General features: G+C 47.8%; 1 protein-coding gene across 2 annotated transcripts in view; it reads left to right on the top strand.

Moving 5' to 3' along the window:
- The window catches only part of LOC115320719 (protein O-linked-mannose beta-1,2-N-acetylglucosaminyltransferase 1), a 276,034-nt gene that overhangs the window by 36,371 nt on the left and 212,649 nt on the right, over positions 1-27,014 (top strand). For both annotated transcript variants that reach the window (XM_042289435.1, XM_042289433.1), the window contains exon 2: positions 17,957-18,022. The gene's annotated coding sequence lies outside the window, so the exon portion shown is untranslated. The remainder of the gene's footprint in view (positions 1-17,956; positions 18,023-27,014) is intronic.

Raw genomic sequence — 27,014 nt, 5'->3', positions numbered from 1 at the left:
TACGAATTTACAAAACTTTCGATAATTGCATCGAATAGCGCGCTGTTCGATCTTGTTTTGGTATCGAATATTGACAGTACTGCAAAGTTGCACATTGCGTATGGTTCGTGGTCTGGCTGTTCCCGCGGGTTAGTTGTTCCGTAGACTGGGCTTCTCAACGCGCACTGGTGCGCTGCGGAAAAGCGATTCCCTGCGGAGTAAACAGCGCGATCATTCGTATCTCACCTCTGAGTGCACACACACACACACACACACACACACACGCATATATATATATATATATATATATATATATATATATATATATATATATATATATATATATATAATATTAGTGATTGCTGTTGTTGCAACCCTACCTTAAAGTAAAATTTTCATATTTTAAGCCATGGCTCGTATACAAATATATCTGATGAATTGCGAGGCCTTGTTTAGTTCCACGTGTCGTTTGTTGCAACCCTTTTCTTTATATCGAGTTTTAAGAAAGGACGTTTGAATATAGCGAGATGATTTCTAAGTAACATTCTTTATTTCTCGAATAACTAATAAAAGAAATAAAAAGGAGACACTGGCTGCCGCTATGGCGTCACTGGCTACTCCTATGAAGTTGTGTGGTTAGTTTTCATTTACTTGAGAGTTCACGGTTGTCACGTAAACATAAACACTTCGACGTATCAAAGTGCACTATTTACATTAGGGTGCAATACCTTGATTATGTATTGCCTGGCTACGGTATAGGTCTCATTTTTATGTTAATTTTTCGCGCTTTTTTTATTGACCTTTATCTGTTCAAATGTTCGCAGGCACTAAATGTGCTTTTTAGCGCCTAAACGATCGTCAACAAGCTAATTTTTTGTCGTCATAAAATTTGATTCGTAAAATTATATTGGTGTGCATAAATGAAATTTAAAAAAAAGCTTTGTTTTTAGCTCATTTAAAATATACACATTTCATTGCAACCTTCAGAGCTAACAAAGCACCAATACTTGCACTAAAAATTATAGTACGGGTGATTTCATCTTGAATAGTGCAAGAAAAAAATGATGGGTTCTCAAAAAATTCAGGAAACAATAAGGTGGAAAATGTCTGACTAGAACAAAACTGGAAATTAGAACTACGGAAGTGTATTTTTTTGCTGTTCTTGGGACTTGTGGGCTTTAAAAAGGCAGAGGGTTGGTCTTGCGATTTTAGCAATTTTCACTAGTGACACATTTTGGAGTCTTGCAACGTTTAGATTATCTTTTTTCCCACAATGATAACTTTTTTTGCGGCTTTAATATTTTATTTATATAGAAGAGTTAAAGTTCGCTGGAAACGTGTTTTTTTTTATTTAAAAAATAAAAATTCTTGTGAATTCTTGTGATTGGATACGAGTTCTCGCCGAGCGCTCACGTCATACTCGTATCTAATACGAGCCGAGCCGAGTTCACGCGGAACGCCGACGCAGCCTTCTTGGCCAATACAGTCTCAGAGTGCGTGTCCAAACAAGGGCGAACTCAGGCCATTGGCGAACCAGCCACATATTCAAAGGAGCTACGGAAACGAGCATTGTCAGATTGCCGTTCCGGCAGCTCCGAGCACCTTTGGTTATTTCGGCATCGTGTTTGGGGGAAGTATTCAACATTTTCTGATCCATGATTTAATGACATTTCTGCTTTAGATGATGGAAATTAATTTGGCTCGGCGCCGGTTCTATACGCGCTGATTCATTTCCAAGGTGACCTTGTTATCTCTTCAATTACCCGGTCTTGCGAAGGGTAATGGTACCGTGGCTCCGAGACGATTTTGTCAAAGAGGAAGAGTGTGCGAGATCCAAACACATAAAACGCAGATGCGACGAGAGAGGACTAATTTCCGCGGTCGGGACAATCCACGAACTTATACGTACAGGGACAATGAAGGGAACCGGTAAAATATGTGTCCGTAGAGGTAAGCGAAGTTCCGCGGCGTCCCCGATAGTGACGATGGAGAAGGGTCAACTGGTCGTTGGTCAGCGGACATTAATAGATTATTGTTGAGCAGTGACGTTAGTTACTGGCTCGTAAATACGCCGTGTTTCCTGTTGTTCGTAGTGATTCATGTGTGTAAAAACGCAAGAGGCCCAAGCAATTAAGGGGTAATTGCGTACGTAGACCAGCTTCCTTGTATCTAGCATCCCGAAGGAACCATATTAACTATTCTTGAATACGGTTCAAGTCGAGGCAAGTTATTACGGACCCATTAATATAGACATCCTGCTATGTCGATAAAACGTTTTCGGGTCGAACATGGTAAATGCGTGAATTTTTGTCTAGTTAATATGTACTACTCACATTACTGACTATATAGTCTATATTTCAATTAAATGGGTGCTGACTTATTTATTTTATTTGTGGCGGGGGGGGGGGGGGGGGGGGGACTGGATGTCGTACTATGCGTGAGCAGAAGTTCTGAGCTTGGGCATTTCGGCGCCCAAGCTCCACGTGAGAACGCTGAACTCCGATTGAAACGATTAGTTGATAGACCTAAAGTTAGCTGCCTTTGTCTGGACTGCACTCATTGAACGCGTTCGAACGCAAACGCCGGACGCCGGCGTTCCGCGTTCTAACGTGATCGACGAGTGCAGTGGAGAAAAAGGCTGCTATAGCTCTCGGTATACCCTCTAGCAAAGCCTCCTATGATACTCACAAAGCCTGGCAGTTCGACGGCGGAGCCATAGAGTGCCAGCGTCGGAAATTTGGAGCGCGAGGATCTGGTAGCACAGAGCATTTCTCGGGGAATCTGGACGTCAGCGCACAGCTTTTGCAGCGGCGAGGACCCGAAACATGGTTTTCAAACCCGACGAGAAAAGAAGCGGTAGTGCGGAAAACGCGAGGAGCACGAGCGGACATTCCATCGGCTCGGAAGAAGTGTGTTTCGGCGTCTCGCCGCAGCGGGGCGCCCGTCACGTGGTACTCCTCTCATCCGTTGTCTGCCGCTCTACCTTTTCAATAGACCTATTGCTAAATTGCCCAAGCATCAAGAAAAATGCAGGGATTGGTGTTCTACGCGCCACACGCGCACCCCTTCCCCGTATAAAGGATTCGAAGTAAATAACCAAATTAGAGCGTTGAGGGGAACGCGCCTGCAAGATGCAATTTGTTTTAGGTATTTGCTTTAGAAAAGTTTCTACTGCTGAGGCCAGCACGTGCGGCGCGTGGAATACCAATCCCTGCATTCTCCTTGATGCTTGGGTAATATAGCAATAGGTCTATTTCGGCGGCCGCGTCTTGTGGCCATCTGCCAGGCTTTGTCAGTATAGACCAGTGTCCGCTCCCTTCCATGGGCGACGCCATGTTTGTTTATGCTGACGTCATGACAAAGTAGAGGGGCTGCGCTTTTTGCAAGACTCCGTTTTTTTAGAAACCATCGCAGATATTCTAGTGGGAAAACGTCAGAAATGCACAGTCACGAAGCTCGAAAAACAACACCGATGCCAAGAGCGTTGTAAAAAGCAAAAAGATTGTTTTATGCGCAGCCCCTTTCTTCACAAGAGCCTGTGTTTGAGATTATTATTTCCCATTTTTATCGCTGGGGGCTAGGATTTCGGACACTGGTCTATAGAGGAGGATATATGCCAGTAATAGTTCCAATCAGAACTGGCGCTCTGCTGTCCCCGAGCTTTCTCGTTTCCTCCTCTCTCTCTCACTTTCTCGGAGCATTACCGAGACAGGCCTAAAGTGGGACGGGACTCAAAAGTTCTGCGAGATCATCTTCGGCATAGCCGCACTATCTTCCCCTCTCTCTCTCTCTCCGCTGTCATCAAACGGAAGAGAGGAAAAATCCTACAGCTTCAGCTTTTTGCGTCGGCGACAGCGTTTCAAAGCCGTCTCGAACCTTCCGTTCTCGTTAAAGAGAAACCGGACTGGAACGCGGTTCGACGACGTTTTTGGGCCGAAGCAAGACCACCTAGAAGACAAGGCCTGCGCCTGACGTCATGGTTAGTGAACCCCCGACCCGCGGGCGACGATGTACCCGAGGTAGACGCGGTGCTACGCGAATCAACCAGTGATGACGTCTGCGGAAGGAGAAAGGCTCCGGCCTTGCCTTCTCCCAGGCGGTATTGTCCGAAGTCGCAGCTCGACGCGCGGGGGAATGGGCGTTTTGACATCCATAACGGCGATGGGCCTTGCTCCGAAGCGGTCTTCCTCCCATTTCCCCTCCACGTGTCACTTTTGGAGCTCTGTCCGCAAACACGATTTGTTTGCGTGCCAGTCGGAACGAGCGGAGGGCGCGCGCGCCGATTTTCCTTTTCGTGTTGGTGCCAGAACGTCTCCGCGAGCGTTTTACTTGATAAAGCCGTGCGCGCGCCGAGATCTGTCTCGCGCGATTTGGAGAAGGAACCCGCTTCCCCGCCCAAGTGTTCCGGACATCATGAAGAATCGATTATGCGCGTGACTGCTCTGAAGACGGCTTGACTTCATGTGGCTCGTGCGTTTGATTTATTCGCTCGACAAATGCGCTGTTTGCAGTCACTGACGGCTCAAAAACGTGCGCAAACCGCCTTTTTTTTTACTTTTAATCTTTGCGTAGACTCCGACTTCTTTGCTGTAATTGTTGTTGCACGAAAATCCGGTGCGGTATGAAGTTAACTGGATGCTTTCATGCGACTTGATGGGCCGCATTTTTTTTCCCCGTCTACTAAGTGGTTAGGATTGTTCCTCGTCAGATTAGCAGCGCGACGGCTTTTACGCGCAAAGTCGTGCCTGCACTGGTGCCGGCCGTGTTTCCTAGTATAGTACCGCTTGAGCCGGCGCAGTACCTTATGATACCAGTTTGAGTTCGTCAGTGGCCGATCCCTTCTTCATCGATGCGATTCGCGGGAATGATAACGTAATGTATGGGTGTGCAGAAATAGGAAGCATAAAGCGGTCGAAGCGCGAGGTTGCTGGTTTAGCTGGCTTTTCCGCTCAGAGAGTGGTTGGGTCGGTTTTTTTGAGTTCGCGTTCTGGGAGCAAGAATCTGTATCCTTGTAGTGATGTAATTAAAAAAAAAGGGGAAAAAAAGGAGAAACATCCGTTTGGTCTTTGGAATGCATTTGGAACTGTGAAACTGTGCATGGGTCCCTGAGTTTCTTCGTTTATCAATTTGACTCTCCGATTGTATGATTGAAATTAGGAATAAATAGGAGACACTGGAGTCAAACTGTATCTTTCGAGATAAACCAGCACTTGAAGCGCTGGCCACCGAGGTATGGATGATGATAAGCTACAAGGCGCAGCGGCCGAAGCCATCTAAAACCGAAATCCAAATTTGGCGTTCGTGTTTATACAGCGTATAAGGTCGGTCTGCCTTTGGGGTATGGCGACACTGGTTTAAGTTGTAGATGAGAATTTTAGCCACTGCAGTACGACTGCTAGGTTGTAAACGCTTTTCGGTCCTCCACAGATGTTTAAACAGTCCGCGACGGAGCAAAGCGATATTACATTAGTTACCTTACACCGAAGACAGTGCCGTGGAAATTACACTTTTAAATCATGACGATCGGCAGTTGCATCTGCTCTGTTCTAAGCAGATGGAGTCTTTGACATGTTTCGCATGTTTCGCGGGAGTCGCCACTCCGCTACGTTGCTGCGCGTTCGGTTCTTTCGAAAGGGTCTTGGGTTTAGGGAATGACGAAATGTCAAATCATCTTCTACGCTTTATTACATCGAGGCAAGACACGACGTCTTTACGCGTGTACCGCAACGGACTGTTCTACGAGCCACGCTAGCCAGTCCGGCGGCGCTCCAGGCGTGTGCCACGTGACCTGACGCTCCGCACGTCGTCTCGCGGCCAACCGGGAAGGTCACGTGCCACGCTCCGAGCTGTGGAATTGGCTCTGGTGTCTCACGTATAGAGCGTCCGTTGCGGTGCGTCGTGTATACTGCGAAGCGCCCTGTACGATATACCGTCGTCCGCGCTGCCCTGATTGGAAGGAAAGCCCAGCGGGGACGTGATTTGAACCACTTTCGGACGTGGCCGGCTCCCTCATGATTTGACGCGGGCTCTGCCGGGCCTGATTCGATTCTTCAATAAAGCGCCAAATTGGATGTCGGATCCGATTTCCCACTTCCGCTTTATCTCTTCCTCGCTCCCGATAGTGGCGCCCCGCTCCCCAGTTCCGACTGCTTTATTTGCGCTGCGCGTGGGCCTCCTAGGTCAAGGCCGCGGATCTGGGTTCTCTACGTCACCCTTTGAGGGCCGGACCGGGTCACGAATTGGACACTGCGTTGGCGTGCGACTGTGACTCGTGTTCGCTCGGTGAGGAAACGAGTCTGAGCCGAAAGGTGACGCGGCGCTTGCGCCCAATACGCGACCCGCGCTTGCTTCGAGTAGGTGGCTGTCTGACGTCACACCGCTACGGTGGCGCTGCTATCGGCACTGCGCATGCGCAGTACGTTTCACTCCTTCCAAATCTGACTTCTGGGCATGCGCTGTGCCGACACCTGGTGTGGTTGAAGGGGCTTGTTTGTAAACGGTGTGTATTCGCGGCGACATGTTTGGGTATCGCCTCCTGGTGGAATTTTTTCACAACCCAGATTGACGACAGTTCAACTTCCTCCGCTGGTGCAAGCACGCCCGATGCCAAGCGTCTACGCACTATGAGAATTAAAACGTAACGGCGTGCGTAGCACGTGCACTACACGAAGTGAGGAAAAGAGGAGCGCCCTTAACGAGCTTCTCACCGCGAATGAAGTTCAACACTACGGCTTTCTGCCTCTGCTCGGCGTCATTTATCTTGTGCTACGTTGTCAAATCTAGCGTAGCTTACGCAGTGCCCAACACCTTCTAGAAACTAAAGCCCGCGCGCTTCGTTTCGTTACATCAGCTACGCTCCTTGGCCAAGCGAGGAGAGACAGCAGAGGGTCTTCACCGCCGAGCATTTTGCTCACGAAGCATTCCGAATGGCCCAAAAAAAATACTCCCCCCCCCCTTTTTTTTTTTCTTTTTCTTTTAATGCGCCGTTGCTTCCGTTGCGTTTGTTCTGAGCGTGAGATGGAAGTGTATTATGGGTTGTAACGACTAAATCGAATAAACATAAATAAATTTTTTAAAACAATGCATGGCGTATTGCTGGGCAATGGTGTTGCCCGTGAAATGTGTGGCATCTACGCTCTCGGTGCTCTTCTTCTGTTTTTTAGTGACTGGTTTAACACGTGGCATGTGCACTCGATTGCGATTCCTGGGATGGAGGTACCGGCACTGACCCGGATTAAAAAAAAAAAAAAAAAAAAAAAAACGTGTTACAGGGTGTCAAGTTGTTCTCTGCCGGACGCAGAGCCTCGCGGCCTTGCTTTTATCCAGGCTTCACTTTTTGGGCGCCACGAAACGCCGAACACCTAGCAAAAAAATGTTTCACGTTCAAGGAAGACTACGCGACGTGGCTACGCGACTTCATCAGACGGCAGACGGTTTGGAAGTGATGGAAGAGCCGAACCTATAGGTGTGCAATCGGGCAACGCAAAAAGTCCGTTGGAAATGCCGAGACAAGGCGCCTGCATTTTCACTGCATCCGTCAGCGTCCAGAATCTCTAGTGTTTTCGAGTGTGTGGGGAATTAAGGCCTTATAAATGTTGCGTGCCAGAGTGTCCGGGAAATTATGCCGAAGAACCGAATGTGCATACTCTCCTTCGCAGCCGACGAGCAACGGCGTATCAAATTGATGGAAGCAATTCCGGAGGTGAAGTTTAAGTTACGAGCTCTTCGAAGGTACGTTGGTTTGGAAGCTTTTTGTCTTATCCTGGTACCCTTGCACGTCCGAATTGTCATTGTGTCCGGAAGGATGATGGTATATATAGCAAACAACTTCGATATTTTCTGCATCCTTAAGGGTGCTTAGTACGTATTTTTAGAACGACCTACCGCTTTCGAACTGGTTAGAAATATTTTGTTGGATTTAGCGTGCGACCCACTCCGTATGGAAATCTTATATCTGGGGCATATCTGGCCTCATCAAACATGATATGATTATATACGGCCTATATACCGCCTTATCTGGAGTATGTACAGCCTGATCTGGCGTACATGCAGTCTTATCTGTCGTATATACTACCTTATCTGGCGAATACAAAGCCTTATCTGGAATATATAAAGCCTAATCTGGCGTATATACAGACTTATCTGGCATATATTCCACCTTATTTGAGGTATATACTTTCTTATTTTGTAAGGCTCGGAGTATTTTGCTTTGGGTTTTAGCTTTTGCTGTCAACGTCACCCACTGTTATCTAGCAGCTCTGTCGTCCAAAACCCCTGTTCTGACCTACATATAGCTGAAGACTGCGCCTCTGTGGTTGTGTTCGACACTGAAGTGTGAATACTGCAGAGGGCGTTTAGTTTTGGAGAAGACACATCCGCACAATGCAATGGATCAGTGGTTCTCAAGTGGGGGACCGCGGACCCTTTGGGGTTCGTGAAGGCATTCTAGGGGTCAGCGAAGACCTGCCTCATGAGTCAAGTCCCGCAATAAAGGTTGGCTTTTTTCCAGATTGAAAAGAAACGTTCCAACTTTCGGCGGAGTATTCTCGTGTGTACGTCAATGAGAAGTCTATACTTCACACTAGGCCATAGGTATATCCAGTTATGAAATCATTATCATAATTAGCCCATACCTTTACCTTCCCCTCACCACGAACGGGGTCCTCCATCTCCGCCAATCCACAGGGGGTCCGCGAAACATCAGTGGATGAGAGCCACTGCAGTGGATCATCATCTGACAGATGCTTTAGATTGAGGTAGGCTGCGCGCCTTTCAATACCGCTGGTCGTCAGTGTGGTGATGCACGCTGAAGATGTTGTGAACGAGCTTATGTCGCCTTAGCACCTCGCTCAGTTCTTGCGGTTACGCATTGAACGAAAAGTTGTCAGGGACGCTAACTACACTGCCAGAGTTTGAAGAGTACAAGCGACCGCACACCTCACGCAATGCTTAAACTCACCCTTACCTCGTCGACTTACATTCTTATCATCAGTCTGTGCAAGGTTGCAAGGTCTTCTCCAGCCGAAGAGCCTTGTTTTGTGTTCCCCACAATGTTAGCGTTGCTTGAAACATAATGTGAAAGAACCACGACCTCTCTGTATGTAGCCGTTGGGTAGATAGTTGCATTACGGTACAAACTATTTATTTCTTGCGTGCATTTAATACACGGTGGCCTTCTGACACGTAGTCGATCAGTCACATTTTCTGTGCGCATTTACTCGTTTCACTCACTTACAACTCACGTTTTAAGTAATTTGAATTAAGTAGCACACCGTCACTTATTTTCGTACATTATCTTAAATACAAAAGTGTCCCTCAAACTTGTGTGTGCGGGGAATGGTAAGGGCGGGTCGAGAGCGTATGCTGTTACTTTTATTTTATCTTTCAGGGAACCACCTGGGGGAAGGCGCTAGGGGGAAAAATTATAAAAACTATTTCACATTTTTTCTAGTTGTCTAAGCACGGACGTCAAGGTGTTTCAAATTAAAATATTTGTGATTGGATAACAGCACTTTGGTTTTATAAATTAGATCAAGTGAAATAATCGTGGAAAAGCTATAGTCACTCATATTTACCATGGTAGTTTTCTGTCATTGTAACTCAATAGAAAAACCCTAGAAGTTCGAGTTGTTGTATGAGCTTCCAATCATAAAAGCTGTAATTCGATTAATTACGTCGTCGTCACGTACGGGCAAATAACATTCGTACAATACTTCCGATCGAAGCTAGAGGGCGTCCTTCTAACGTGTCGGCAGAGCAAAGGTCAGCGCTCAGCTGAGAGTCGTTTTTCCGCTCGCTGGCCTAGCTACAGTGACGTCACGGAGCGGGCGCTCAGGCCTTAGTGCGCAAGTTATTCACGAAATAAGTGAAACCGAGAATAGGTGGTGTTGGCTGGTCTTCGCTAGGTGACGCAGAGAAACCAGTACTGCGGCCTCGTCTAAATCTAACGTCTAAATTAATAATAAGAAATAAAGTATGTACATAATGCAGAAAAAAAAAGACATGCGGTTTATTCAGAACTTATCAAGCTTCAATCATGTGTCTTTGTACTTTGAATCAAATCGTATACTGAATATTGAAGCCTTATATAACCAGCGATTGTCTGAAGTAATCTTTTTTGAAAACTAAAAATCGACCGACCGCGAAATATTTTTTTTCTACATGTACAAGCTCTGATGCACACTACAATTTTAGACAGACATTTTGTAAAAACTACAACCCGAACTATGACACACAACTATTAAATTTGCAAATTCCAAACCTCCTGAACATCTACCCTTGGAATTTGCCAATTTAATAGTTGTACGTAAGTTCTGGATGTAGTTTTTACTAAATGTCAATGTCTAAAATTGTAGTGTGCATCAGAACTTGTATATGTGAAAAAAAAAAAAAAGTTTTTTTTTTTCGGATACTTTCTTTTTGCAGACCTTCAAGAAACAATCAAAGATATAATTCCTTAATCTTGGTTTATGACTTTTAAGTGAGGTTTAGAGACTTTAGTGGCTTTTTTTTCAAATTTTTGTTTTTGCGCTCTAAGTTTTGTATATATAGGGCTTCTGAAATACCGAGGCTGGGTCTAGAATGGACCGTAAAAATCGGTGCCTGCACTTAACAATCTCAACCTTTTGTCTACGATGAATTTTACAGGGGGGTTTTACCGTGTTAAATGACAACGCGTAGCTCCCTTTCTGTAAAAAGTAGGGCCAAAGAAACTTGCCAGGGTCAACGGCGGACGTCGACGTAGTCGACCAAGTCGAGTGGCGTGGCGCGCTTGGTGCACGTATTGATAGATGGCGCTACCTCCTTATCAAGACTGCTCGCGACTGCGATGGTTTATCAAAACGAACATAATATTTTAATGTACCTTTGGTTTAGAAATGAATGCGGACAATGGGGGGATAGCAAGACTTGAAGTAACAAAAAGAAAAGAAAACGCGGTTGCATAACGACGGCGCTCTTGCTACCGATGGATTTCGTTTGAGCGTCGTCTGCTTTCTTTCTTTGGATCGCCCTACACATTCCGACGCTGCTCCCGACGCCATCTATCAGCACTTCCGCCAAACGCGCTCCGTTACTCGACTCCGTCGTTTGCGTTGCCATCCGCCGTTGGCCGTGGCAAGTTTTTTGGCCCTATTTTTTACAGAAAGGGAGCTACGCTTTGCAAGTTTACTAGGTAAAACCTACCTGTGAAATACACCTTTGACAGAAAGTTCAGATTGCTACGGGCAGGCGCCGATTTTTTCGGCCCATTTTAGATCCGGCCGTGGTATTTCAGACACCCTATACTAATGTATTTGCAGTTTTCATGCTCTATTTGTGTTGCTTTGTTGTAGTTTTGCTGGTTTTGCAAGTGTTTTGCTTGTTTGCAAGTGTAGGCTGGTGCTAGGGGCTCAGTCCGGCGACAGTTGCTGTCGCATTTTGCCTCAGCTCCAAGGCAACTCCGCATTATCTAACATTCGAAATAAATAATAAACAAACAAACGGTACGTGTTTGTGGGAGTGCGCGTCACCCGTACATCTGTGTCTGTTTGTGGGGACTCGTCTGTGCACGTGTGCGTGCCTCTGCGTGCGTCACTATACGCGTGCGCCTATGTTTGTGCGCGTGCGTCTGTGAGTTGCGTAGCTACGTGTGTATGTGCGTGGGATTCTTTTCTGCGCGTTGGTGGGCGACGTGCGCGTGTATGTATTTTTGGGGTTTTTTTTGTTTGTTTGTTTGTTTGCGTGCCTTCCCCAAAAGCGGGTTCTCGGTTTCGTGACAAACGAACAGCCTGTCGGAGCGCGACGCGAGCGGGACAGCGAACACGAAACCACAAGTCGCGCCATATAAACTCCTAAGCAGGAGAGAGGAATGCAGGAGAACGGGCGGATCAGCTGCGCTGGAATCGGAACCATAGCGGACCGGTTTGTTGGGTCTGCCAGATCGCGGGATGCGCCTTGGTTTTGCTCGTTTGTTTTGTTTGTTTGTCCGTTTCTCGGTGTGTTTCTCTCGACCAGTACCGTATAGGTTTGTGGTTGTTTTTTCTCCGCCCGATATATTATACCGTTTTCCTCGTAAGCCGGTCTTTTCGGGCCGCATTTAAAATCGCAAGCGTCTTCCTCTAGTACTCGTTGTCCAACTTTTTTTTCTCTCTATGGTATGTTTTAGCTTGTTTTTTCTATCGTTCGATATATGTGTTTATATACCTATATGTTGCGTATGTGAGGCTGCGCGTATTTGAAGAGAAGGTCTGCGTGACTTGTAGCGTTTTCTTTCCATGTTGCGTGGATTGTTTGCGTAAGAACTGAAAAGCTAGCGTGTGTGCTGTTGTGTCAGACGTACACAATGCAGACAGGAGTATACTCTGGGCTATTTAGTCTATATTCTGTACTTTACAGCACCACTTTCTGAACCACCACACTCCACGGCTCTGTGCAGACGGACATCAGTTATCAGTTATCGAAGCTGTCCTGTGGTACTGAGCGCGTTTGGACAGACTTGCTTTAATTTCTCACCTTTGGAACTTGTAGTCCCACGTAACGTTTTATTTATATTCGCGTTATTATGACGGCTTCAATAACCTCCCTGACGTTAACTGGGTCTTCGAACATTTTACCAGCTTGTCGTTTGGGCGGTTTTTTAGTTCGTTTCTTCGGTTTTCGGGATGGTTTTAGTGGCGCAGTAGACATGTATACGTCGGTTTTGTCCATTTTTTCTGCACTTTACTTAACCTACCGTCGGGCGCGTTGAGTGCTTCGTAAATTTAACGACCTATTCCCTTAACCAAATCAAAGTTTTTTTGTTTTTTTTTTCTTTTAGTAGCAACGCGATAAGGTTAGTTTTTGATCGTCACAAGCAATCCTTCGAAGCTAAATGTCTGGCCCTTTTAAGGTTTGTTTGTCGTTCTAGTTCTTCAACGGGAAGATAAAGATTTTTTTATTTCTTCTGCATTACTTTTTTTGAATCGGGGTTTTGCGGCGTCTTTCAACGGTTTAAAAAAAATAAAAAGAAATACGGAGCACGAGGAAGTAGTGACGTCACAGACACTACCACTCGCACGCCTAGCTCCTCGACTGTTGAACTGTCTTCGTGCTCTATTGGCAGAGGGGGACCCCGGCACGTACACTCGCTCCTCTAAAATCCGTCCACAATCCATGGCAAGCCGAGCTGTCAGCAATCCACTTTGAGCCAGCCAGAGTACCAGAAAAAGCTAGAAAGTAAAACTAGACTACATATTGTTCAAATTCATCAACCCTGTTAGCTTACTTTATGAATGTTTGCGATTTTCTTGTGGCTACAATTTTTATATATTTCTTCCATTATTATGAGGATCTAGCGTGGACATGAGTTATTTTTAAACTTTCGCGCTCGATGTTAATTTGTATTAACAGTATACGACCAACCAAGTGCCGATCTCATATTCTAGATAAGCGACTCACGCTCGGCACATACAGCATAAGGCTTAAGAAATTACACTTGACAATGACCACCTGTAGGTGGTCGTCTCTATGTGTCCGAGAGGAGATTCAACCCTTATCGGATACCAGCAGAGGTAACGTGCTCAGCAAACTTTTACAGACCCTGCAAACTTTGTCTTCTCCATTGGTAGCGCTATATCCTGGTTGCAGCCGAGGAACGGTTTCAGCACGTATAGCGCTAACGCCATTGACGCCCTGTAGCAACCATACGAAGGACACAATTAATTCCTAGTGAGGACTTTTTTTAAAATTTTTTTTAAGTACCTTACCACAGACAAGAATCACATAAAATGAATGAAATAGCTCACCCTCGTTGCAATCAAAGCCATACACTGAAGAAGAAAAAAAAACTTTGACATTATTTTTAATGTTCGTTCAAAATGTAATTTGCGCTCGAGGATTGCATTTTAAACGCTCACTCAAGAAAGTGCATGCACGCAAGCGGTGCGAAGAGAATTTGAGGACTTGGTCTTCTCTAAGACACGGCACGCTTCTAAAGCACGCAATCCACGAATCAGCCAAAACCGCGTACGAGCGAAATCGACACAAAAATTGACCTGCAATATTTTTTTTTTTTGGTATAGAGGTATTGATAATCGTACCCTTGTTCACGAAATGTATTTAAGGGGGTTCCGGCGGATATGTGGTGTACGGGTCGACTGAAATGGCTTTAAGCGTTTGTCTGTCCAAGCGCTTTTTGGAACTATTTATTTCAAGTTATGCCATGAATGTATGAGTACTTTGAAATGTCGTGCAATACAAAAAAAAAAAAAAATATATATATATATATATATATTTTTTTACGGCGTTTCAGCAAACAACAATCCAATATATATATATATATATATATATATATATAGTGGATTGTTGTTTGCTGAAACGCCGTAGAATCTCCTTCCAGAGCAACGACAGCAGAAACAACTGTATCCTATATGCTGCGGTCAATGCAATATACAAAAGACGGTCTGGCAACACTGTCTGAGGCGTATCTTGTATGACGGTCACATTGTTCATGCTGTCTGCAGACCTGTTAAAAGTGTGTATGAAGCAAAAACAGTCTTCGAACGTGTTTGAGGCGCAAATAGATAATGCTGCCACACATTGTGACGGCTGCAGGTGAAACAGAGAACACACCGGGGCCAATAAGTCGGAAAAGTCAAAGCTGAAGAAATAATTACGGTGAAGAAAGTAAATCCGAAATGAAACTAGCGAACAAACCAAAGAGAATGGCAACTTCAGGGTTGCAGGTGCGCAACCCTGAAGTACGGGGCGACGGGGTTCGCCAGGAGTCAGCACCTTGGCATCATGACGCGGACGGTCCAGGATTCAAGTGGCCGCCGTGGCTGGCCGTCGCCGGCTCGCTGGTCAGCTCCGAATCTCTCCTGGTTCTCTCGTGCCCGCGTTCCTCGGCCATCTTTTCCTCTTTTCTTACTGGCGTTAACGTTATCGTCGAAACACGACACTGCAGCGAGCACCGCGTTTTTTCCTTTTTTTTTTTTTTTTTGTAATTAATTATGTCGTGTGTATGTTTATACAGCAAGGAGTCGCTCAGCCTCGAGAGGCCACTTGTCTCTCAGCTGTAGATGAGAAACCTACCGAGTGCACTGCAACCTCTAGCCTGGGGTCTTTAACGCGCATCACTATGCAGCAGTGATACACGACCGCACGCCGGTACGATGCTCATCCAGATTGGCAGGGATGGGGATTGAGCCCCGGATTCTGGGTTCTTGCAGCGCGAGCTTTCGCTCCATGCGCTCGAGCCGGTGTGCGCTCTCCGACTCGGCCACCGATCCAATGGCGTCTTTTGTATAATATGGGAAAAGTGTGACTGCGGGCTCGAGGGGTTGCAGTCGTCGCTAAATTTAGCGACAAAGCATCCGGATGGAAAGGAGCGAGCATCATCATCCCAGCAGCATCTCCCCCTCGTATGTCTCTTCCCCCTCCTGCGTCCTCCTCTCCCAACAGCTGTTGAGAGCGACCCCAATCGCCCCAAGAGGTCTCGCCGCCGCTCAGTTCACAGAAGTCGGCGGGGGCTCTTCGGTGGCGGCGTTGCCCGAGTTCGCGGCGTGCGGCTGGCCTCCCTCTGGGTTTTTAGGGGAGTCACTCAGGAACCCCCCCTATACCAGGAATCCCCCCCTCAGGTGTGCTCAGGGATCACCCTCCCTCCGTGTTTGTGTGGCAGGGCGGGGGCGCGTCTTGGGGACCGTCTTGGAAACTGTCCCCCTCCGGATTAGCTTTCGAGCAACTTGCGCGGTTGTCAGTCCGTGGTCGATTCGAAGGGACGAGAAAGTGGACGTCACAAACTTGTTCGCGGCGTGCAACTACTGAAACGGTGCTTCGTTTATTTATTTATTTATTTTTTTTTTTTGAGAAGCATACGCGGCTGGAGGTGTGTGGGTGTGTGCGCGCGCACTTCGGTGAATGTGACTGCTCCGAGCGTTGGTGATTCGTCACCGGCACCGCGGCGTGTCGATCGCGCTGCTCGTGTGAGACGAATCGTTGCTGGTTCGGTGTCGGCGTGAATTCGGGTGGTGGTTGGAACGGCGTGTCTCCGTGTGTGTCGACTTGTATCTTCGTGTGTGTGTGTGTGTGGTTCTCCGGGGATTCTTCGGCCGCAGGTGACTTTTTATTGTTTCTTTAACTTCTTTAGGGGGTTTTTGGTAGGCTGAAAAAATATATACGTTTCTGGCGTTTTTTTTTTTTATTTAGTTTGAATTTTTTTGAACGTACTGAGTGACATTGAAAGACTGTTGCTGGGAAAACTTCCGAAGTTAAACACACCTGTACTAAGTAACGTGGCGTTATATTCTTTAAGCCGCTGTCCCACTGTTCATACATCATGCAAAAGACACGGCGTTTGCTGGAGACATCCTCACAAAATGATGTGCGGAAACGCCTCGCGCGTGTTCGAATCATGTTTGATTCATGCATGAACATGTCCGCAGACAGTTTCTGTATGACCAGACATGCCTTGTCAAACATGTTCTGCAGACTATTTCCTACGATGAATTAGCAGTGTGACGGTGGCTTCAGATTTCGACAGAAATGCAACGTTGGTGGAGGACAAGGTGCACAAAAATCTGTGCAAAACAGCTTGACCAGCTCAACAAGTAGACTCTATTCACTGGTCGCCAACGGAAAATTTTGTCCGATATTGGACACTTTTGTAAGCGGGACACTTTCTTAATTTTGGACAAACGTAGTACCCACATCGAGCGTCTCAGACGGGGAGGTTTCCGCCAAGAGGGTGATGAACCGTAGGTGCGCACTGAATGCCTACTCGGGTTCATCATAAGAGCTCGCCGACAAACTAAATATATGTATATATAGATTAAGGAAAAGAAACAGGCTGCGGTGCAAAAGAGAGAAAGTGAGATATCGAGAGAAAATAGAGAAGGAGCGAACGATAATTACAGTTAATGACAGGGCGTGAGCATCAACGCCCGGTGACGCGTTGTCGCGCGATAGGGCGGCTTGACATAAGCGCCCTCTGTGGGCCGATTTTCGTGAGCGACGCGAGCTGCAGGCGCTGTTCACGTTCTATGAAAGCTTGCTGGTGTCGGCGTCCTCGAGAGGTTATGGGAGTCGAGCACCTCCTGATGAGTTAATCAAAGATCGGCATTTCGGACGCCGACACCAACGCTGGAAAAGACGCTGACGCTGGACCGCGCTGTCGGTTCAGCAGTTGTTAGCGCTCCATCGGCGATAAGTCACGTGCAGGTCAGAGCTACATCGTAGGCAGCGTTTTCCGGCACCGATTCGGCCCTGCGCCGTACGTGTGAACCGCGGCCTTTACTGTTGTGCCGACAGAATGCTCGCGTGTAAATACGCAACTAATATATTTTTTTTTAATCATCGCAAGCAGTCGGTTAATATCCCGTGGTGATCGAACGACAAGCAACGTGTTATTGCCCCGCGACGTGCAGGCAACGGATATCAGATGGGCAGTCTTTGTTAAACTTCGACCGGCATACCTTTAGCATCCCGTCCCGCGGATTCAACGAAAGTGGTGCCGAAATGGCAACAAATGAGGGCAGGAGGAATCGTATGTTCGTCTTTTTAGATTTAGGCTAGGTGGCGGAAGTTGCCGCCCGTTAAAAAGGGCGGTAGCTGCCATTAACATACATCCAGGCGTGTCATATTGTCGGGAGTGTCACTGTCGTCGGGAGTCCGAACTTCTGGCTGCCGAGGCTTCCGTGGAACGCGAAGCTGGAGGGCGACCTGCAGCAAAACAGGCGTCTGCCGCATTTACCGTCGCTGCAGGCGCAAGTCTGAACGGGCCTGAACACTCCAATGACGTCATCAGGTGGGAATCGAGGGACAACGTTTTTACGACGCGGTAAACGCACCGGTCGGAAACGCGCGTTCTAAGCACCATAGGAAAACGGAACCACTTTGATAATAAAAACAGAGTTATGAGCAGCATTCTTTGTCGTTTTGTCTTCCGACTTCGGCTATCGCGTTGAAGTACGCCTCGATTTATTTATTATTAACACTTATAATATTTGTCTGTTCCACCCAGAATCGAACCTGGCAGTTGGTGTCGTCCTCACCCGTTTCGGGAGACCGGACGTGACGTCACAGTTCGGTGAGTATGTGCTTCGACTTTATAATGGCTGATGTCTTCAGCGTTGTACCAAATTTTATTTTATTCGTTTCTTTTACTTATTAACACGTCCGGGACAATGTCTGTATATATTTCTCACAAACAATTTTTAAGAGTGCGTTTTCAGAAAAGTATCGTAATAAAGTGGTATTCGGGTCAACATAAAATCAAAAGGGGATTTTCGTTGTTTGTTTTGTTACAGGTCTAAACTAAAGCCACTAATAAGCTTAGAGTATCGTCACTTGTTCCCCTTCCGTTTCTTTTTAAGAGCGCCGCCATCTTGTTTCCCAGTCCAGACTCGCGCGCAGTTGGCGATTCGTATGATTCGAAAATGCGACTTCTTCACCTCTAGATGCGGTGTTAGGAAAGCCAGCAGATATCGTTTGGTGTGACGCTGACTTTTCTGGAGGAGGGAAAATCTTTCCTGCGATTTGAGACCAAGCTTCGAATAACTGGCAAGGAGTATTTGAAGCAGCAAGACGGCTGAGGTGTGGCTACTCCGGGAGCTTATTCGGTGTTTCTACACTCGAGGTCAGGTTTGCCTTGGCTAAGTTGGCTTTGAGCGGCCGAGCCACGTTTGAAAACGAGGAACCAATTAGTGACAGCGCGTCGCTGTGGGTGTCACCGGTGAAAAAGGAGAAATTGAGGCAAACGAACCGGTTACTGTGCCCACTCAAGTGTCACACGCGCTGCAGGCGCCCCCAATTGGATTAGGGCCCCGGGCTACTCTCTCTCTATCTCTCTCTTTCGGAGTCGATGTCGCGATAAGGACGGGAAAGCTGTGAATGAACAACTGCGTTGATATATCTCTTATTCTCTTTCAAGGGTGCGCTGGCAAAGAACTCTCTGCGGTGCAGGTTAACGGCTCTTTTATGGGTGGCTGAATGATTGGATGGATGCACGCAGCTAATTCCCTCGAATTGGGCGGCGTCTTGCGCCACCTAGCTGTGATGTCTGACCGTCGCGCGTGTTCCGGGAAAGAATGGAATCTATAAGTTGTCTTTCGACGCATATGCGTGACGACGTGGGTGAAGGCTGCTGAGGATTGATCAGAGCTTCGATTGTCCTTTACACCTTGGCAAGTACGCAGTCGCATTCAGCGTGCTTTCACTACGGAGAAAAGTGAGCGCCTCAGCGCAGGGGTCGTGTGTTGAATTCTAATTGCTGTCAGTTTCGATATGGAGGAGCGGGTTGCGCGGACGCGCTTTCGCGTAATTACTCAATCTCCACGGATGAGTTTGTATGTCGCACTGTCGGTGACCATGTTCGCCGCATAATGGAGCGGAAACTCCCCCGCGCATTTTGAGTGTTCCGCGTTCTTCCGAGAACCGGTACAAGGAGCCGGAAGTTGGTTCCGGTAACCTGTCTCCCGAGGAAGCCAACGCGCGTGGCAAAAGCTTGGCAGCCGAACTTCCTTCCGGCGTGATGATCCGGCGAGAAACGTGTCGGTCCGTTTATGGAATCACGTAGTAGTAGCCTTTGCAATCGGCGAGTGCACGAATCTCGCGCAGTCTCGTGCTCGCATGCGCCAGTTGGTCTTCTAATGACTTGAGCGCGTCCGTTGTGTGCCCGGACATGTCTAGCACCGCGAACATTTGTAGGATCCTCCCGTAATAGAAATGGTCCGTGATTATTATTCCGGTTTTAAGCGTACCTTTGCCCCCTTATAGTTATTTCCGGGATTGCATCTTAGAGTGGACTGCACAATGGGTACGCGAGGAGCATCGTTTGCGTTATACGCTGTCACGTAACGACCGTCACCGCGTTAGCTGCGCGGTTGTGTGTTCCAAATTCGACAAAGCAAAAACGTTTGATGTCTCGCGTTTGTTCTTATTCAACGAACTGTTTGCCCGAATGTTTTCACGGCCGATATGTTTGGAACCTGCACGCGTGTTTGGAGTCTGTGTTTCGGATCGTCCTGCAGTGCACGCACATATGAGATGTGCACGATAGAGGAGTCAGGGGACGAAACTAATAACAACTTATCTCGATTACAACTACGCAGATTGAGCTTCGCTTGTGTGTGTCTTGGCTCCTTTCGCGTTTCGGCGCCTGTTTACATTTAGGTGTGTATCGATTTCTGGCCGCTTGGAGTGGGTCGGGGATCCACTAATGATGACGTCGTACGCAGGCCTTGTCTTTTAGCTGATGTTGCTCACACACAACGCATTCTGCGTCTAACTTCCCCGCTACATTTAGCGGGAAAGCTCCGTGCCAAACATTGCGGCTGTGCTGTATAGCCGGACGGCAAAACCATCCTATAAACGCAGTCTGAGCTAACAAATTACACTAACAACCGCATTCTCGTTAACTGATTATCGGACGTCACAGCTCAATTAGCGTCAACGGAGGAGACAGCGGATCCATCATATTCTCCTTTCTCTCTTCCTTCCCCGCGTACTCGTTCAACTGGGGGCAGTCAACCGTGATGTCTATTCGAGCAAACTTCCCCATTCACCCGTCAACTATCTCTAACGTACGGAACGACACCAGTCACGGCACTCATCGCGTCCTTTGAATGCGCTTTCGTGTCATAGAACCTACTCGAGCGAAACAGCAACACGCTCACGTGATAGCTTTCACCTCCATTCCGAAAAGCACCGCGACAATCAGGGCGAACGTAGAGATATAACGAAGCGCGCAACAACACTGGACAAAATTTTTCAGTCCCTTTGAGTTAGACACGTTTTCGTGAGAACGCCAGGCACGCGGAACAGTCCGTCGTCTCTCCTCCGTTGTATCTCTCTCCCTCTTTCCCTTTAATTTGTTGTGGTTGCTTTGGTGTTATCTGTATTATTTTGTTCTTTCTACCTCTCTCGTCGTAATTTTGACACGGTATACCTGAGAGCGGTGAGTTTCGCACTTGGGTTCGAAGTGGCTACTTCTGGCTCTCGGTGCGGCTTGGCTCGACCGAGAAGACAATGGCCATTGTTGGCCGTCTGGTATGCGCGCCTTGTCGTCTGCTCCCTTTGCGCCCTCCGTGGCATTCTCGCTTTCTGCGCCTATCTTTACTTTTCGTTGTTGTTGTTTTTTTAAGTCGACGCGTTTTCTGGGTCCCAAGACGGGAGTGCGTAGAAAACAGTTTCTTCCTGGGGCAAATGTCGAGCGGCCCCGTCGCTTGCTTTGTCTTGTGTCGCGTTGACTGTTTGGTGTTGCTTTCGCATGTCAAGCATCAGATGAAACCCGTCCTGTTTTTTTCGCGTTTTTTTTTATTGTTGTGTCTTATTTGTCTGAGTCAGACACTTTCTCTGGTTTTCTTTTATCCTGTGACCCTGCCACTTTAATCCAATCATATTTTTTTTTATTGTATGGGAATTTCAAGGTCTAGTGTCTGGCATATATCATTGTGATATATGGTTCAAGTAAATGTTTGTAACATGATTCTACTTTCATGTCTTCGGTAAGAGTATGAAGAGCAAAGTCAGCGACACGTGTTTTGAAACTTCAACCACTGCCGAGTGCTGAAACTCGGTTCTTGCACAACGGAGTGCGTGAACTGTGAAATCCGACGTTCTTGTTTCTATCTGTAGGTTTTGAAGCTTCTGGACTCTATTTTTTTGTACTAGCGAGCGTACTAGAAGAACGGCAGGCTTGTTCTTTGGCACATTGAAAGAGCTCTCCCCCCGCTCGTGCTTTTGCGAGGCGTACGCTGCAAGAGAGGGTCACTGCTATACTTCGTTTCACCTAAAGGCCCGTTCACACTCTTGCAACCGAGTACGACCGAGAGAGACCAAACCGGTTTTTAAGCCTCTTGCGATCTCTTAGGACCAACTCCGCTCAGCGCATCCGGTCTCAAGAAGTCTTTCTCGGTCGTACTCGGTTGCAAGAGTGTGAACGCGCCTTTAAGGTCCGTTCACACTCTTGCAACCGAGTACGACAGAGAGAGACCAGACCGGTTTTTAAGCCTCTTTCGACCTCTTAGGACCGGATGCACTGCAGCGGAGCTGGTCCTAAGAGGTCGCAAGAGGCTTAAAATCCGGTCTGGTCTTTCTCGGTCGTACTCAGTCGCAAGAGTGTGAACGGGCCTTTACGTTGTACCGCATGCGAAGGCTAGAAGCACGAGGTCAGAGCGTTGGCAGCTGCCCTTAATGCACGAGAGCTCGTGCCGCCGAGGTATGCTCTGGCAAGGAGCTCGCGCTTGTAGCCTTGCCTGCGGTACATCATAAGGTGAAACAGAGTATATGATTACGCCGTTTTTCCTTTTTTTTTTTGGAGGGGGGGGGGGGGGTATGTAGCAATAGCCCCCCCCCCCCCCCCCCCCAAAAAAAAAAAAAAAAAAAGGAACGCGCTCTTTCGTTTAATTAGGGAAAACTGAAAAAAGATAAAATCTTGGTTTGAACCTTTCTTAAAAAAAAAGAAGCTATAAAGCTTTTATTTTTTTCGTTTTTTTTTTTCGTTTTGGTCCAACACCAGACATTGGCAAGAAAAACCACCAAATCTGTGGGAGGAAAAAGGACGAAAGAACAAAAATAAGCTTAATAAAATGCACTCGTGTATTCAAAGAACAGAATAACCCCGTAAAACACGGAACCCTGGGCCTAAGAGACAGGGCAAAGGAGCAAGTCTGGTTCGATGTCTCCTGTTCATCTTCTTGTTCCCCTCTCGTTCCCCTTCTCCAGGGATTATTTTCTTTATTCTTGCGCAGCTCGCTTGCACCTTTGCATTTAATTGCAATACAATCTCCCTATTCACTTTCTTTTTTTTTTAATTTGCGAGCTTCTGCCTTGATTGAACCACTCGCGTGGGTGGCTCTCCTTGGGCAACGCTCGTGCAGGGCGGCGTCACTCTGTGAGAAGACGCGTGTGCGGGGGGTGCCTCGGAGGGGGTCTTTAGCCGCCGAGTCGGCGGTGCACCGCGGAAGATGAGCGCTCCTCGGAAGCGGGTCAACTCCCACCAAGGGCTTCTGCCTGCTGTCGAAGAAGCCACGACGACCCTGTTGGCTTGGCTTCCGCCCCCAGCGTGCTCGCCTGTATGCTCGTTGTAACGCCAAGACAAAAAAAATATGTATTCCTTTATTTTATTTACCCTCGGGGCGTACGTATTACAGAGGGGGAAGTGGGTACACGTAAATTGAAACAGAGTAAAACACGTGGGAAAACATAGTTAGCCTCGGGTAGATGATGAGACACTGTAAGGCGCTTTTAAAAAGAACAGTGATCTGTGATTGAAAATAAGGGATGAAGAAGCTGGTTCCAGTTAAAGTCACGGGATTCTAGGAAAGTAGTGCCAAGCTTTCCGTATCGTCGCCATCTTGGTCCGTGAAAGGAGCGATATCTCTTTGACCCCTCCGTTTCTGGTGAGCCGATCTAAATTCGCCGGTGACGGGTAGCTTTAGGGAGACGTTTCTTGTTTACCGAGATTTTGCTCTCCAGACACCGGCGAAACAAGCGTACATATTCGTACCACCGCTGTATACTGTGTTGATGCTCTGAGGCACTGAAAAATACATTTATTGTTTTAAAATAGCAAGAAGAACAATATTTTAAGATATCCGTGGAGATGGACATGATTGATAAGTTGATTGCATACGCAGTGCCAAAGACTCTTATATTGAAGAGGAACGCTTCCAGTACGATGATGCTCCATGGTGACCTTGGCGCGACTGGTTTAGAACAACCCTCTAAACAATGGACCGAGATGGCGCTTTCGATGGCAACGTAGACAGAGTAGGCAATCGCCTTGCGAGGTTTTGATCGTCTGTATGTTAGTATCTGGTTGTGTCCGGTTAGCAGGTAGGGAAGGCGATGGCGCTACTTTCCCAGGATCCAGTGATGACTTTAGATGGCACGGAGTGGTACAAGATAAACTTCCTAGATAAGAGCTTCCTACAAGTATAGCGATATTTTTTTTTTTTTTTTGAAACGCCGACCGCGTGACGGTGCATGTTTTAGGAAGCGGATGGCGGTGCACGGCGGAAGACTGGACTGAATGACGCTATTTTGTTCCAGTGAAACGTGCTTTGACATTTGTATTGGTTGTTGTTACTTGTAGAAAGAAGTATGGAGGGACTTTAGTGCGGAGACATTGGTGCGAGCATATGGGATGCCAGCTTTGTATTGATGGTCGAGCCTATAGGTGAAACCACGGCCGAGCTATACAGCGCCCATGGGCGTACCAACCGGGGGGGGGGGGGGGGGGGGGGGGCCAAGGGGCGCTTGCCCCCCCATTTCTCAGAGTGGGGGGGGGGGGGGCAAAACATGTTTTGCCCCCCCCCCCTGAAACAGCCGCCAGTGGGCAGGAAAGACACTGGCCGGCGGCGCCCAAGGAATACCAAGGGCATGCCCCCCCCCCCCCCCCGCCCACCCTGGGGGGGGGGGGGTCGGGTCTGGTTTGCCGCCCCCCCCCCCCCCTCCACTCAAAAACAAGTTGGTACGCCACTGACAGCGCCTTTTCATTCTAGCCCGGCCGTGGTGAAACGTAAAGAGGAGGTATCATAAACCATAGCCTCCTTCATACTCACAAAGCCTGGCGGTTCGTTGACGAAGCCATAGAGTGCCCAGTTGCAGATTTGGAGCGCGAGGATCTGGTAGCACAGAGTATTTCTCGAGGAGCCTGTAGTCAACGCACAGCTTTTGCAGCGGCGAGGACCCGAAACATGGTCCGGAAGCGCGCGCGCTTCGGGATCTCGGAGGCCATGTTCAAAACCGACAAGAAAAGAAGCGGTAGTCCTAGGAACGCGAGAAGCACGAGCGGACATGCCATCGCTCGGGACAAGTGTGTTTCGGCGTCTCGCCGCAGCGGGGCGCCCGTTACATGCCTCTTGTCCTCCCGATTCAAAGGGAAATAGCCGCAGCATCATCATCATCATCATCATCATCATTGTCAAACAAAATGGCTAGGTGGCGTAAGCTACCGCCCGATCCAAAGGGTTCAGCCGGATTCATCCATCCATCCATCCATCCTTGTCTGTCGCTCCACCTTTGCACTTTCGGCGGCCGCATCTCGTGGCGATCTGCCAGGCTTTGTCAGTAGGGAGGAGGCTATGGATAAACCTACTGGGAGGCGTGACGTTGATGTAATAAATTTTACGAAATAAAGTTAGTCGGGGGCTATGGGTTCATAATTCAGGAAGAGAGAGATTAGTTTTCAATGTAGTGGCACTGGCCGCTCCATTCATGCGCTGTCCGAAGTATAGTTCTTACACGATTTGGTTTTCGAAGGAAGAAACAGGGCTTTTGGCGTTTGAAACGCGTAGGCCTTGATATGACGACAGGAAGCTAATAAATAATGCATCCGCGTATATCTTAATTCATCATAACGGTGGTAGTTAATAACGTTCCGCGAAAAGCTTTTTTTTTTTTTTTTTTACTCTTTACAACGATTGTTGAAGGCGCTACTGCTCGCAATGACTTGCATTGTGGAGGGCCACCGGCGGGGTGTACGCCGTCATGTCTGAGAACGGGGCCGTTTACTCGTTCAACGCAAAGTCGTAGCCCGAAAGTTTGCGGAGCGCACCGATTGAATTTCGGCGGCAAAAAGCGCGGCGTCATCGTCGCTATAGGGTCTAATTGGCGCGCTCCGTATACACTTCGGCCCCAACTTTGTGTTTGAGGGGTCTAGAGCCCCAGATTTGTAGACACGAGACACATAGGCTCGGTGTAGGGTTCCAGTGGGCACCATATCGTGCGTAAAGGGGTATTCACACGAGGGAGAAATCTTGGGGATTTTTTCCCGGCGCGCGCGCATCACAAGACATAAACGTGAGGCTTTTGCTTATCGCCAAGCCTGACGTTTTCGTCGCGGGGTGCGCGTGCCGGGGAGAAATCCCCGGGATTTCTCCCCGTGTGAATACCCCTTTAATGGGGGCAGTCTGGAGGTCTTTTCAAGGTGCCGACAGTCTAGGAACTATGGCTACCGGGAAATCGAACGGCTACTTCGCCATGCTGTGTACGCTTGAGAAACAATTGACGTCTCTTAATAGAAGCAAAATACTAACAACGATACTGTATACTCCGCTTTAGAGTCTTTCTGCAACGCTAACTGCTGGCGCGAGCCTGTGTCTGGAATTAGTGTCTTATGTGTACGCCGTTTAGTGCAGATGAGAGGTTCGATCAAGGACCGCCCTCGTCCTTGATCGAGCTTTGACAGCGTTGTGCGTGGTATGATCGAACTTTGACAGCGTTGTGCGTGGTATGCACCGTTGAAACAGAGTGCTGCTCAAGAGCAGACGAAAAGTAGCCTACAGCCGGAACTTCTCTGTTTCGGCTCTCATATGTTCGGCGCTTTCACTTTCCAGATATCTGTAGAACAGCGTCCTCGTAAAGCTTTGTTGCAATGATCCAACTGTGCAACACACAATGGGGGTGCTATTTCGTCGTCTGTTACCGGGAAGTTAGCAAGCTTCACGGAGAAGCCCCGCGCATAGGCCAGTTTCAATGTTTCAGGCTGGAACTGCAATCTAATTATACTTATTCCCGTGTCTGTTTCTCCTTATATCCTGTCTCGACTGCGGGAAACTACCTCTACGCGACTCGCAGACCAGAAACACGAACCCTATGATTCCTTCGCAGCAGTATGTGCTGTTACTGTCCAATAATCGATATATGAAGGTGAATGAACCGTACTGATCGAATGAGATAAATCTTACGCAGCCGACGAAAGACAACATTTTTGGCGGCGATGGGATCCCATTTGATCAGTACGTTTCATTGATATGCCCATTCGGACTATTTCATTCTTAAAGATCACGTAAGATGATGAACGTGACCCGTGATATAGAACTGTTCAGGACGTAGTTCGCCCGTCAGCTATCTCCGCCTGCGGAATTTCGGCGTCACGTGACAGACATTCCGCATATCACAATGCGGATTGCCGTGTACGATTGAGAACAGCTTGCATCAGCTCGCACCTTGATTGCGCTCGCGCCCGGATAAACAAAGCCCTATTAAGCAAAGCGGCCTGCGCGTGCGGGTTTCTTTTCGAGCGACTCGCCATCTCCGGGTCGACCCCGAACGCAATTCAGCCGGCCCCGGGA

The sequence above is a fragment of the Ixodes scapularis genome, unplaced genomic scaffold (genome assembly GCF_016920785.2).
Source record: "Ixodes scapularis isolate PalLabHiFi unplaced genomic scaffold, ASM1692078v2 PGA_scaffold12__126_contigs__length_90152505, whole genome shotgun sequence".
Classification (NCBI taxonomy): domain Eukaryota; kingdom Metazoa; phylum Arthropoda; class Arachnida; order Ixodida; family Ixodidae; genus Ixodes; species Ixodes scapularis.
Note: the sequence above shows the minus strand (reverse complement) of the source record. Positions and strands in the feature narration are given on the sequence as shown.